Below are 12,898 nucleotides of genomic sequence, written 5' to 3'. Positions count from 1 at the left end.
TCCACATGGTCCGGCACTAGAAACAAATGGGCCCAAATTCATCCCTGGGGTCACTCCACTGAGCAGTGAAGTCGGGGGGCACTGCTGAAGTTGTCCCTGGAGTTCTCCTCTCTCCTGGCCTATACAGTGCTTATAAACTCCCAGGGGAGGATACCCAAGTGCCCTGATTATAGCAGCAGGCCGGGGCCCGGGGAAAAATGACAAGTCACCATTCAGCCCCTGGCAAACAGCAGCAGAGAAGGCCATGGGCATTGTGTGCTAATCACTGGGCTTGGACTGGAGTAACCCAGCATCAGCTGAGGCAGAGAGACACTGAGCTAGTCCACCCCCCTTTCCATGATGCTCACGTTTGCAACTGCAGCTTGCGGAGGAGGGGAAGGCACCAGAGATGCTGCTCCCAGGGAGTTCACGGCAGCTCCCCGGGATCTGAGTCTTTCTGTCTATCCAGTCTATTTATGAACCCAAAAGAGTCAGGAAACTCTCCAGCTTGTGAGATCACACCCTTGGTTTTGGAACATTCCAGGTTCCCAAATAGCTTGTCCTGCTCGCCTCAGACTTTCCAGAAAACCCAGGCGTAAGATCACCCTGTGGAATGTCAGACAGACTGCTCTAGTTTTGGTGACATCTGTGTGCATGTCAAAATCAGGTTTGTAATCTGAGCCAGACACTACTGGCCCAAGCCAGGGCCCCAGCTCCTGGAGTCAGAATCTCTGCCTTTTAAAATGTCCTTGCGGATGCACAGAAAAGGTTGAAACTGTGAGCCAAGCGTAACTGGCCCCCGCCTGAGTATGCAGGCTGCTTGAAATAGTAGCTCCAGGAGGTGTGACTTGCCCCATTCGTCTTATTGCTGAAATCTTCTGCCACCTTCCCAAGAAGGGGTGAGGCCATGGCATGGCCATGGGGTGGGGGACATGATGGAGGGGCAGGCATGGGGCCATGGCAGACCCACATGGGATGTGTCTTGGATTGCTTTAATTCAGCCCTGTTTATAATGGAAGGGTAGATTCAACCTCTTTTGCTGAAAATTGCTCTGTTCTATTCATTCCCTCTGGTGCATCTGTCACCGGCCACCATCAGAGACAAGATACTGGGCTAGATGAACCATTGGTCTGACCCAGCATGAGCGTTCTTATGCTCTTATGTGGAGGTACGTTTCTCCAGTTTAACCATGTAGACAGGACCTCTTGCCACCATATAGCTCCTGAAGGAGAAGAGTGCGGATGAAGCTGTGAGTGTAAGTGATGGGAAGGCAAAGACCTTTGGTTATGGGACTGACAATTGAGAGGGTTTATAGTGCATTTTGTTAGTAGATCTCAAAGCACTTTACAAAGGAGGTCAGGCTCATTAGTTCCGTTGTGCAGATGGGGAAACTGAGGCACAGAGCACTGACATGACTTGATCAAGGTTACCAGCAAGTGAGTGTGAGCCGGAATGAGAAACAGAGGCCAGGCCTAGGAAAGGAAGGATTATTTGGTGGTTACAGCACTAGACTGGGATTTAGGTGACCTGGGTTTAGTTCCTAGCTCTGCCACAGATCCTGTGTGTGACCTTGGGCAAATCACTTAAACTCTCAGATCCTCAGTGCCCCAGCTGTAAAATAAGAATAATAAAACTTCCTTCCTTCCACCATCTGTCTGCCTTGGCAGGGCTACCTAGAAAGGCACTCTGTCTGTGTGTCTACTCTCTACAGACGTGGCACATGGGGCCATGAACATGGTTGGACCTGCTAGGTTTTACTAGAACACAAAGAATGGGAATTGGTTGGGAATTTTGCAGTGTCATGGGTATTCATCAGAAAATGCTGATGAGCTGAAACGGAAACTCTGCAGAAAAGGGTCAGTTTCGAACAATTTTTTGACTTGAAAAAAATGTGGAAGAACGTTTGGAAATTGTCAGAGTCTTTTGTTCTGACCTCTTCCAAACAACAAGTTCTGGTTTTCCACTGCAAAGTGACTTTTCATTTTGAAACGTGAGCTATAGATAAAAAAAAAAAATTAAAATGGCCAAACCAAACCGTTTAATCTTTTTCAGATCACAACATTTTTCCCGATTTCAACTTTTTACCCTGATTCAGGACGGGAAATTTTTTTCAATTGTCATGGGACAAGAAACCCATTTGCCACCCAGCTCTACAAATTACAGCCCAGTTTTCCAGGCACTGCACCCCTCTGTCTTACAGGTTTAGGCTACATCTGTTGAAGAGGCCAGCTGTCCTCAGTTAGGGGCTGATCCAAAACCCACTGAAGTCAGTGGGTGACTTTCCACTGAGCAGACCCGAGGTGCATCCCAACCACTGGACGTTAAGAGTCCCGTAATATGGCAGATGCCACCTCAGTTCCCCCTTGTGGCCAAGGGTCGCTCTGTGGCACCCTGCCTCTATTTCCCCCCCTCTTTGCTGGGAACCAAAGACCGACCTCACTCCCTTGTTCCAGGAACCCACCACCGGACATAGCTCCACTCATCTGTGGTCCCTCTCTCCCCAGGCACAGCCTGCCCCGATCCCTCCTCTCATAGAATCATAGAATATCAGGGTTTGAAGGGACCTCAGGAGGTCATCTAGTCCAACCCCCTGCTCAAAGCAGGACCAATCCCCAACTATATCATCCCAGCCAGGGCTTTGTCAAGCCGGGCCTTAAAAATATCTAAGGAAGGAGATTCCACCACCTCCCTAGGTAACGCATTCCAGTGTTTCACCACCCTCTTAGTGAAAAAGTTTTTCCTAATATCCAATCTAAACCTCCCCCACTGCAACTTGAGACCATTACTCCTCGTTCTGTCATCTGCTACCACTGAGAACAGCCTAGATCCATCCTCTTTGGAACCCCCTTTCAGGTAGTTGAAAGCAGCTATCAAATCCCCCCTCATTCTTCTCTTCTGCAGACTAAACAATCCCAGTTCCCTCAGCCTCTCCTCATAACTCGTGCACACAGACCTTTATAGCCTCGGGTGTAGCCCTGCCCCTTTTAATTGGCTCACACGGGCCCAGCTGTTCTGATGCAGCGGCACTGGCCCCGGTCTACTCAAAGGGACCAGCCCCCATTGGTGCGCGTGTCCAGCAGCAGGACAGAAGGGCAGCGTGTTGTCTTACGAATTCGTCCCCCATCCGATGGGGTTCCCAGGCAGTGCAGCATGGGTACGGGCTCTGGGCCCTCCGGCGTGTTTTCTTCAGCTGCTGCTTTCTCCCTGCCCAGGTGCCCAGGCGGTCGCTCCCGTGAGCACCTGGACCTGCGCGAACCGGAGAGGGTACTGCCGCCGCTTCTGCCTTGCCCACGAGGTACACATAGGCCACTATGGTTGCCCGCGGCGATACAGGTAAGACGGGGCTGCGTGGCCCAGCTTCTCCTAGCGTGGGAGCGGCCCCCTGCTGTGTGTGAGGAGGAAGAAATACACCGGTAGGGAAGGGACGAATGGCTTTTCACTGCCTGTGCCCGGGGTCACTATTGGCCCAATGGCCTCGGAGAGCACATGTTATGGCCACCGTCTTGGCTGGCACACCGGGAGTTGAACCAGGTACCTCTACAAGAAAAAGCATGAAGTGCTCCTGCTTGAGCTAGAGAGCCAGCCTTCCACAGCTGCCGGCTGTAAGAGGTTCATACCCTCTGCAGATCAGCAGCCAGCAAGTGTCACGGTTTCAGGGTACCTCCCCCCTCTGTGGTCCACTCCAGGAGGGCCAAGTGAGGTCTCAGGCCTCCAGCTGTCACCTGTCTCTGGGCAGGGCCCCTCCTGACTGTGGGGTGTAAGGCTGCACATCCCCCTGCCCTACTCTGTGATACTCCCAGCAAGCCAATCTGCCTAAAGGCCAACATCTGGGCTGTACTGTCTCTCCAAGCTATGACCCCCTATATGCCAGTAGTTACAAGTTACCACTCTTTCTCAGCAGAGTACATTTATTCTTCAGGTAAAAGCATCCCAGAAAAAACATAAAAAACAATCAGTTCCTACATGCTTAGTGAACATGCCAGAAGTCACCCAGCAATCTTATGGGGCCCTATAGACCACAGACTTTCCAACCCTTCAGCCAGGGTCGGGAGTCCCCGGAGGACCAAAGATCCTGTCGATTTGCTAAATCCAAAGGAAGGCCCCTGAGTCTGTTTAAATCAGCCCTTTATACCCAAAGATTTGCTTTGTCTCCCAGCCTCCTGCAAACAGGTAAAATCAGGCCCTCTCCTTGTCCCCTAGGCTGTCACACTTCAAAGCCATCATGGGGATTTGCATTACTTGCCCCAGACTGATTCCAGGAACGCACAATACACATCACCTGTACTGGCACAAAGGGCCAAGGATATTCTACAGCTGACCCAGCTCAATCTAATGGCTTTTTGAGGTTTTTATGCTCTCAGTGTTAAAAACATAACGGTCCCCAAAACTACTGCAGGGGGTTGCCATATTTGTCACCGGGGGGACCCAGAAAACACAATCACCAGTGGGCTACATAGGCAAGGCCTGTTCTTTTATTTACAGGTGCTGCGTGCCAAAGATCTATCTTGTGGAATGGACCAAGCCCAGAAGTGCCAGATCCATATCAACTCCCCCCTAGGTGTGTGTCATGTTTCCCCCCATTCTCTGGTTTGGCTTGTGCTTCAGCCTTTTAGCAAGTGACATTTGACACTGCAGCTGGGCTACCTTGCCAGTCTCAATCAGCCGATTCAGGCCTGATTCAACTCCCATTCAACCTACGTCTTTCCATTTCCTTGACTTTAGCAAAGCTTTTGACACGGTCTCCCACAGTATTCTTGCCACGTTAAAGAAGTATGGGCTGGATGAATGGACTATAAAGTGGATAGAAAGTTGGCTAGATTGTCGGGCTCAATGGGCAGTGATCAAGGGCTCCATGTCTAGTTGGCAGCCGGTATCAAGTGGAGTGCCCAAGGGTCAGTCCTGGGGCCGGTTTTGTTCACTATCTTCATTAATGATCTGGAGGATGGTGTGCATTGCACCCTTAGCAAGTTTGCAGATGACACTAAACTGGGAGGAGAGGTAGATACGCTGGAGGGTAGGGATAGGATACAGAGGGACCTAGACAAATTAGAGGATTGGGCCAAAAGAAATCTGATGAGGTTCAACAAGGACAAGTGCAGAGTCCTGCATTTAGGATGGAAGAATCCAATGCACCGCTACAGACTAGGGACCGAATGGCTCGGCAGCAGTTCTGCAGAAAAGGACCTAGGGGTTACAGTGGACGAGAAGTTGGATATGAGTCAACAGTGTGCCCTTGTTGCCAAGAAGGCCAATGGCATTTTGGGATGTATAACTAGGAGCATTGCCAGCAGATCGAGGGATGAGATCATTTCCCTCTATTTGACATTGGTGAGGCCTCATCTGGAGTACTGTGTCCAGTTTTGGGCCCCACACTACAAGAAGGATGTGGAAAAATTGGAAAGCATCCAGCAGAGGGCAATAAAAATGATTAGGGGTCTGGAACACATGACTTATGAGGAGAGGCTGAAGGAACTGGGATTGTTTCGTCTGCAGAAGAGAAGAATGAGGGGGGATTTGATAGCTGCTTTTAACTCCCTGAAAGAGGGTTCCAAAGAGGATGGATCTAGACTGTTCTCAGTGGTAGCAGATGACAGAACGAGGAGTAATGGTCTCAAGTTGCAGTGGGGGAGGTTTAGGTTGGATAGTAGGAAAAACTTTTTCACTAGGAGGGTGGTAAAATACTGGAATCGATTACCTAGGGCGGTGGTGGAATCTCCTTCCTTTGAGGTTTTTAAGGTCAGGTTTGACGAAGCCCTGGCTGGGATGATTTAGTTGGGAATTGGTCCTGCTTTGAGCAGGGGGTTGGACTAGATGACCTCCTGAGGTCCCTTCCAACCCTGATATTCTATGATTCATTGACTTGAATGGGAGTCGGATCATGCCCAGGAGTTTGATTCTTCCACCCTTACTCCCTGGGGGCTGCCTCATTCACTGCTAAGTATGGGAGTATGGCTGGGCCATACAGGGACTTCAATTTTTAGTCGACTCCTCACTGATTTCAATTAGGACCCAGATCAAGGCCCAATTGTGCTAGGCACTGTACACACAAACAGTGACAGTCCCTGCCCCAAAGATCTGATAGTCTTTTGCTTCAAGACAGATGGTACCACAAGGGCCTGTTTTATTAGCACTAGGTTAATCAGTTTAGTCAGAGATGGCTCACTGTATATTTTCCACTTTCCTTGCAGAGGGTAAGAGACATGAGACAGAAGAGTCACACTTTGTCCTGATCATCGATCACTCACACAACTTTTAGGAAAAAGATTCATGATGTAGATTTGGGCTGAGATTCTGATTTGGTATAAATCTGGAGTAACTCCACTGAAGACTGCATTTACACAGGGGTGGGTGAGATCAGATGCTTCTGGCCCTTCAGACATACACAGAAAACAAATCTGAGAGATGTAGATGTGGCAGAGCAGAAAATACTGTAAAAAAACAAACCAAAACATGGCTGATAGGAAACCAGTTAGTATCGGGAGAGAAGGGAACCAGGAAGGAGTCTGGTGCCATCATCCATCAGTACAGATGGAAAGAGGAGAAGAGTCTGGGTAATGGGTAGATATGATTGTCGAAGGACTGCAAAATACTCCCTACAGGAGAATTTTGATTAAATTTGGGGATTTTCCCATTGATTTGAAACACACATTTTACATCTTACGTTGACATGTCAAAACATTTCATTTCAATCAAAAATCCCCATGTTTTTCATTTAGATTTTTCCAAATCAATTTTAACTTTTCATTGCACAACACTTTCAAGAGTTCAACTTTCTGTCCCAAATCGGGATAAACACAAACAGCAAAATATCAGAATTTCCCATGGCAGGAGATTCCGTTTTCCAAATAGCTTTTGCCACAACATGGGCTCTGTCCACACAACTAGAACTGAGCCATCACAAGGCTAAAAGTTGTAACGTCACCGGAACACGCCCCCCATTACCGATTCAGCGCCATGAACTGTCCAGAATTGTAATAAATTTTGTGCCATTTCATGGGCCTGGGGCACCAATGTACTTCCGTCCCTCTTGTTCTCTGCCTATGGCACACCGTATTAGGCTCTTGACGGTTGTAATGCTTTGGTCTAATTCTGGCTGTTGGGTTTGGGCTTGGCTGGAGTGTTGATCCTGCTCTTATTTATCCCCTAGCATAATCCCCATCAAAGTCAATAGGGGTTGTAAAGGCTTGGATGCTGATTGGGCCAACACATATGTATGGTTTGTTTTGTGTCAGATCCTGGTCTCAGGTACACTGGTGTATATCAGGGGTAACACCACTGATGTCCATGGAGCGACTGCAGGGTAAATCCAGAGTCCGGGCGCGCAGAATCTAGCCCTGCGTGGCTTGTAAAACTGCTTCAGATTGGCACGCTGGGGCTTGCTGCCATGGACTCCCATAGCAGCAGAATCGCTCCCACTGCCTCCGGGTGTATTTTGCCTCCCACACATGCACACTCACAACTCTCTTCTTTTGTCTGTTTGCTTGGTTTGCAGCCAGAATGCTGACACAGCACTGAAGCCATTCTCAGCTGAAAGCATGTCTGACCTGGCTTAATGGGGCGAGGGGCTGTGCAGTGGGTGGCTGCCGTCTATTCTGCTGAGCTTGGATGACTGTCTAAAAACAATATACACCAGCACAGCCAAACTGGGTTCGAACTAGCACAGACCTCAAAATAAAAAATCAAGCTAAGGGAGGGTGTGTTTGTTTGTTTCATTGCTCTCCTAGGAGCGTAAGTATGTGGCATGATTTCCATTTCAGAGGGAAATTAGGCCTGGAAATGAGCTTTCAAAAATCAGCACTTTTTTTTGTTTGTTTTTTGTAGCAACGGAGTTAAAGATGTGGGGACAAAGAGTTAGAGCATTAAATGAAGTTAAGTGGGGACTAGAACTCACAGCCTCCTGCTCCAAAAGCTCAACACCCTACCATCAAGCTAAAGAAAAACCTGTTAACAACACAGACTGACATAGTTGAACAATTCCTATTCCATCCATTAGCAGGCAATAGTGATATACACACACATACTATCCAGCTCACTACACTCCTAATACCTTGCACGTAACATCTCCCATCTGAGGCGCTCATAGCAATTTACAAGCTTGAATGAATTCAATCTCACACCTACCACCCCCAGAATGCAGCAGGTAAGTAGTATTAGCCTTATTTTACAGATAAGGCAGAAAGGATTAGAAATATCAGGATGCTGCTTTTGCTGGAGAACTCTTTGGAGGTCTGAGATGTGGACTGAGATCTTCCCAAGTCCTTAACTGAAAGGGCAGAGTGCTGAATCTTTAACAAAGAGAACTTTTCTCCTCCATGGATCTCGGGCATTTGAGTTAACTGGTTATTAACAAAACCAAACAGGCTGAATAAAAATCATTGCCCCTCTCAATCTCTTTTATGTCACTGTGATGGCAGGAACCTAGTAGGTTCTCCAGTTGTCCATAGTAGTTTACCCCACCATAGCTAGGATGGTCTGGGGAGTTTGGGTTGGATGGAGACAGCGAGATTGTAGCTGTTCAGCTGGAAGGCCCAAATGTCTGACTCAGTGTGGGGAGGGGGTCATCAAATTTATTTGAACCACCCTGAAGTACTTACAGTAACTCCTCGCTTAACGTTGTAGTTATGTTCCTGAAAAATGCGACTTTAAGTGAAATTATGTTAAGCAAATCCAATTTCCCCATAAAAATTAATGTAAATGGGGGGGTTAGGTTCCAGGGGAAAAATTTCACCAGACAAAAGACTATATTTTACACACACACACACACACACACACACACACACACACACACACACACACACACACAGTATACGTTTTAAACAAACAATTTAATACTGTAGACAGCTATGATGACTGTGAAGCTTGGTTGAGGTGGTGAAGTCAGAGAATGGAAGAGGGGGGGATATTTCCCAGCGAATGCCTTACTGCTAAATGATGAACTAGCACTTGGCTGAGCCCTCAAGGGTTAACACATTGTTAATGTAGCCTCACGCTCTGCAAGGCAGCATGAACGGAGGAAGGGGAGACAGCATGGCAGAGATAGACAGAGATACACACTGTGTGTGAGAGAGAGAGACACGCATTGCCCCTTTAAGTACACTGACCTCACTCTAAGTACATTGCCTTTTTAAGTAGATCAGCAAGTTGAGACAGCAGGTGCTGCCAACCAGGGCCGGTGCAAGGATGCTTTGCGCCCTAGGGCGAAACTTCCACCTTGCACTCCCCCACAGCCCTGAGGCGCCCCCCAAAGCAGCTCCCAGCCTCCCTGAGCCGCCCCCTCTGCAGCAGCCCCCTCTCCCCTCGGGGAGCCATGAGGCAACTCCCCTCGGCCCGGGGAGCCCTGCGGCAACTCCCCACCCCAGCTCACTTCTGCTCCGCCTCCTCCCTGAGCATGCCGCTGCCACCGCTTCTCCCGCCTCCCAGGCTTGTGGCGCCAATCAGCAGTTTGGTGCCGCAAGCCTGGGAGGGAGAGAGCAGAACGGGGCGGCGTGCTCAGAGGAGGCGGCGGAGCAGAGGTGAGCTGGGGCAGGGAGCGGCTCCCCTGTGCACAGCCCCCTCCCCCCCGTTACTTGCTGCAGGCGGCCCTCCCCACACCCCGCTGCCCCAGCTCACCTCCGCTCCACCACCTCCCCGGAGCGTGCTTTTGGCGGCCCCCAACCACTTGCCGCCCTAGGCAGCCACCTAGTTCACCTAGTGGTTGCACTGGCCCTGCTGCCAACAAGCTCCCTCCGTCCTGAGCCCTGTCGTGTCCTCCCCTGCTCTGTGGCGATGGGGGGGCAGGAGGGGAACACTCTGTCATTAGCACCCCTCTCCGCCCACCCACCCCCACCTTGCCCAGCCAGCAGGAGTCTCGGGGAGCAGCCTGAACTGCCTGGCACTTGATAGCCTGCTGGGTGGCTACCGCACAGGGAACTTAGGGGAGCGGGCAGCTGATAGGGGGGCTGCCGGCCCACTCTGGTTCCAAGCCCCCACCAGCTAATGGGTTGCTCTTCCTGCAAGCAGTGGACAAAGCAGGTGGCTGCCAAATGACCAGTTGTCACGGCATGTGGGGGAGTCCAGGCCCTGCACCCCTCTTCCTGGGATTCACTGAGACTCTCAGCCAGCCAGTGAAGCAGAAGGTTTATTGGACAACAGGAACACAGTCCAAAACAGAGGTTGTGGGTACAACCAGGACCCCTCAGTCAAGTGCTTCTGGGGGAGCAGGGAGCTTAGACCCCAGCCCTGAGGTTCCCTGCATTCCTCCACCCAGCCCCAAACTGAAACTAAACCCCCGCAGCAGGCTCCCTGCTGCAGCCTGTCTTCACATTCCTGGGCCAAGGTGTTACCTCTTCTTCCCCCCCCCGGCTCAGGTGACAGGCTCTCAGGTCTCCCATCCCCAGGGCACATTCCCAGGTCAACACTCCCCTCTCCCTGCTGCGTCACATCTCTTCCCCCTTCGAGACTGAACTGAGTGGGGTCACACTGACCAGTGACCTGGGGACGTTCGGGGCCCCCTCTCCGGGACAGCGCGTCCGTTATCATGTTGGCACGTCCCTTCACGTGGACCACGTCCATGTCGTAATCCTGCAGGAGCAGGCTCCATCTCAGGAGTTTGGTGTTGGCTCCTTTCATCTGGTGCAGCCAGGTCAGGGGAGAGTGGTCGGTGTACATGGTGAAGTGTCGCCCGAAGAGATAGGGCTCTAGTTTCTTGAGGGCCCTCACCTTGGCCAGGCACTCTTTCTCGATGGCCACGTAGTGTTGCTCCCAGGCTCAGGTACATGATGGGGTGTCTCTCCCCCTTTTCATCCTCCTGCATTAACACCGCCCCCAGTCCCGTGTCGGAGGCGTCGGTGAACACCACAAAGGGCTTGTCAAAGTCTGGGTTTGCCAGAACTGGGCCACTGATCAGAGCCTCCTTCAGCGCCCGGAAAGCCTCCTGGCACTGCTCGGTCCAGACCACCTTGTCTGGCTTCCCCTTCTTGCATAGCTCAGTGATGGGCGTGGCTATGGCGCTAAAGTGGGGCACAAATCTTCGGTAGTATCCAGCCATCCCAAAAAAGGCTTGGACCTGCTTTTTGGTGTGGGGAGCGGGCCAGTCTCTGATCACTTCCACCTTGGCTGGTTCCGGCTTTAGGCAGCCGCTCCCCACCCGATGGCCCAGGTAAGATACTTCAGCCATCCCCACCTTGCACTTCTCCACTTTTACAGTCAGCCCAGCCCCCTGTAGTCGGTTCAGCACTTGTCTAACCTGGGACACATGGTCCTCCCAGGTCTGGCTAAAGACACAGATGTCATCAATATACGCCCCGGCAAAACTCTCCATCCCCCTCAGTAGCTGGTCCACTAGGCGCTGGAAGGTGGCTGGCGCTCCCTTGGGGCCGAAAGGCAGGGTCAGGAACTCATAGAGCCCCAGAGGGGTGATAAAGGTCGATTTCAGCCGGGCATCTGCACCCAGCGGCACTTGCCAGTAGCCCTTTGTAAGGTCCATGGTGGTAAGGTACCGAGCTCCTCCCAGCTTGCCTAGGAGCTCGTCCAGCCTGGGCATGGGGTAGGCATCAGATACAGTGATGGCATTGAGCTTCCGATAGTCCACACAGAACCGGACCGACCCATCCTTTTTGGGGACCAGCACCACCGGCGAGGCCCAAGGGCTGGCAGATAGCTGGATCACCCCCAAAGCCAGCATGTCCCGGACCTCTCTTTCCAGGTCCTGAGCAGTTTTCCCTGTGACTCAGAAGGGGGAGCATCTTATCGGCGGGTGCGACCCTGTCTGCACCCGGTGGACAGTCAGATTAGTGCGTCCAGGCTGGCTGGAAAACAGCTGTCGGTACGGATGCAGCACCCCCCTGACCTCAGCTTGCTGGGCAGGGGTTAGCCGATCCGAGAGGGGAATTGTTTCCAGGGGGCAACCAGCTCTGGTCCCAGGGAATAGATCTACTAAAGGGTCATCTCCCTGCTCCTCCCACTGTCCACACACGGCCAACACATTCCCCCTGGCATAATATGGCTTCATCATATTCACATGGTACACCCAGCAGTGGTGCGCCCGGTTCGACAGCTCCACCACATAGTTTACCTCATTGAGCTGCTTGACAACCTTGAAAGGGCCCTCCCAGGTGGCCTGTAGTTTGTTCTTTCTCACGGGGATGAGAACCATCACCTGATCCCCGGTGGCGTAGGCACGGGCCCTCGCCGTGCGGTCATACCAGACCTTCTGCTTCCTCTGGGCTCTGGCCAGATTCTCCCTGGCCAGGCCCATGAGTTCAGCCAGTCTCTCTCGGAAGATCAGGACATACTCCACCACTGACTCTCCATCGGGAGTGGCCTTCCCCTCCCACTCGTCTCTCATCAGGTCCAGGGGGCCCCTCACCCTCCTTCCATATAACAGTTCGAAAGGCGAAAATCCGGTAGACTCCTGGGGCACCTCCCTGTACGCGAACAGCAGGTGAGGTAAGTACTTGTCCCAATCCTGCGGGTGCTGGTTCATAAAGGTTTTCAGCATCATCTTTAGCGTCCCGTTAAACCTCTCCACCAGCCCATTGGACTGGGGGTGATAAGCTGAGGCCTAGTTGTGCCAGACCCCACATTTCTCCCACAAGCACCGGAGCAGGGCCGACATGAAGTTGGACCCTTGGTCTGTCAAGGCTTCCTTGGGGAACCCCACTCGGCTGAAAATGGTCACGAGCGCATCTGCCACGGTGTCTGCTTCAATGGAAGCTAAGGGCACTGCCTCGGGGTAGCGGGTGGCGAAATCTACCACCACCAGAATGTATTTCTTCCCCGACCGGGTCGTCTTGCTGAGAGGCCCCACAATGTCCATGGCCACCTTCTGGAAAGGCTCCTCTATGATGGGCAAAGGTCTCAAAGCCGCTTTCCCCTTGTCCCAGGCCTTCCCCACCCTCTGACAGGGGTCACTGGATCGGCAATACTGCTGGACCGTGGT

Source organism: Lepidochelys kempii, chromosome 1 (assembly GCF_965140265.1).
Source record: "Lepidochelys kempii isolate rLepKem1 chromosome 1, rLepKem1.hap2, whole genome shotgun sequence".
In the NCBI taxonomy this organism is placed as follows: Eukaryota; Metazoa; Chordata; order Testudines; family Cheloniidae; genus Lepidochelys; species Lepidochelys kempii.
Note: the sequence above shows the minus strand (reverse complement) of the source record.